The sequence below is a fragment of the Triticum aestivum genome, chromosome 3A (assembly GCF_018294505.1).
Source record: "Triticum aestivum cultivar Chinese Spring chromosome 3A, IWGSC CS RefSeq v2.1, whole genome shotgun sequence".
Classification (NCBI taxonomy): Eukaryota; Viridiplantae; Streptophyta; class Magnoliopsida; order Poales; family Poaceae; genus Triticum; species Triticum aestivum.
This window is the reverse complement of record NC_057800.1, coordinates 753,977,661-753,979,720: the sequence shown is the minus strand read 5'-3', so window position 1 is coordinate 753,979,720 and position 2,060 is coordinate 753,977,661.

Below are 2,060 nucleotides of genomic sequence, written 5' to 3'. Positions count from 1 at the left end.
CGTCACAATACGCTTTCTTCTCATGTAATAATACGCTTTTACAATTTGTATGGATAAAATTTTCTATATCTGAGGTGGTACTATTCATGTGATTTCTTTCGTCCCACTTTTTCGTACCCCAGCGTGGGCCTCATCAATCGTCCGTCAACAAATAAACGCCAGGATGGGCCTCATCCATCCCAAACATCTGGTAAAAACAATTGAATAGATAACCCCACATCGTTTTCTTTGATACAATCTAACCAGTTCAAATATCTTTGCGGGTCAAAGACAACAAGTGGCGGAGTGAGTCAAAGAAAGAATTCTTGAGACAGAAACCCAAGATCGAAGAAAGGGAGACGACGAGAGGCAGTAGCCGCCGCCGCGGAGGCAGAGCACGTCCACTGAAACGCGTCTGAGAGGACAGATTTGAGAGATCAAGCGGAGTCTGAGGCTGGACATGGCCGCGGCGGCGCGCCACGACGGCCACCCGGAGACGGAAGGGCGCGGCGTAGATCATCAGGTGGCCATGGTGGCCATGGTTGCATGGGCCGGTAAAGAGCTGGACGAGCTGCTGCTGCTGCTCGCGCCCATGGCAGACACACGGGTCGTGCCGAGCTCCTTACCATGGCGGGGCCCTCTCAGGGGAGAGAAGAAAAGGAAGGGGAGGCGCGGAGGAGGAGGAGCTCGCCGGCGGGCTAAACCTTGCCTTGCCGGGAGGCGCGGGGAGCAGGGGGCGAGGAGATCTCGAGGAGAGATAGAGGGGGATTTGGGGTCGGGCATGTGGGTGGCGGCACAGAAGGATTTGGGATCGAGCATATGATGAGATCGCTAGGATTAAGGGGGAAAAGGAGATGGGCTTTTTTACTAGGCCGGCTAGGCAAGTGGGCCTCAGCTGGGTGTTCTCTGTGCTAACTTTTACTTCTCTTTTTCCATTTAGAAATAAAAACAGAGAGTTTGAAAACAGTTTTGAAGCGACGAAAATTCCCTTGGATTAATTTAAATGTGCTTAATCCAGGTACATAAGGTTTGTTCCTGATGGAAGAATTTAAATTCAAACTCATTAGAATTTAACTCAAATGGGTTAGAACTAGGAGTTGGATTTAGATTTCTCAAAAAATGAACATTGGCTTCAAGAGGATAGGAATAAGAATACCCCATGATCAATCTGTCAGTCTGGTGGTGAGTGCGCGCCAAGACTACCACGCCATGCACACATACCATCATTTGCGTCTGCAATTGCCAACTACTACGAGTGTGCACAAGGACATGGACATATGCTGATGGCGATGGAAGCCGAGGCAAACACACACAAAAAACTGTATAAAACTCACGGACGCTCAAAAAATTGCCTCATGCGGATGACAAAATTAACTACACATTTGAGGATTTTTTGTTACCAAAAGATAATATTATGTGCCAACAATCAAAACATCTTTCCAAAAAATATAATCAAGTGCAAACAATCAAAACATGTATGCTCATATTTCTAAATAAAATAAAATTAACTACACATTTAAGTTTTTGTTTTATTTTTCCTACAAGCATAGTCATATTTCGGGTACAATGACCAAGGAAGATCATATAAAAAATAAAACTTCGTTTTAGAAAATTAAATAAACTAACAATGAGATTTTGAAAATTCCTAAGAAAAAATGAATATAGGGTCTCACGTAAAAGAAATATTAGCCTGTTAGATTTCATCAATTTAATTTAAAATTGTTACAGTAGGATAATGTTTTAAAATTTGAAATTTTGTTATTAATGTCATGAAATGAGATTTGCCATAGTAAAAAATCTCTTATTCTATGCAGGAAGGGTACAATTCAAGCTAGAAAATCCACACTATCAATAGATACTCTGTAACTATCAATCCATGTACAAAACAATGCATGCCTTTGTAACTTTTTTTGGCACTATTAAACTTGAACAGGGAAATTAAGCTTTATTAATATTTCATATTCACGGTTTATGCTATTAGTGCTTCTCTGCTATGTTCAAATGGTGGGCGTATACCTGTGTGGGGACTTGAACCATCTTTTTAAGATTGAGGCATTTTTTCTCCCGTTGCAACGCACGGG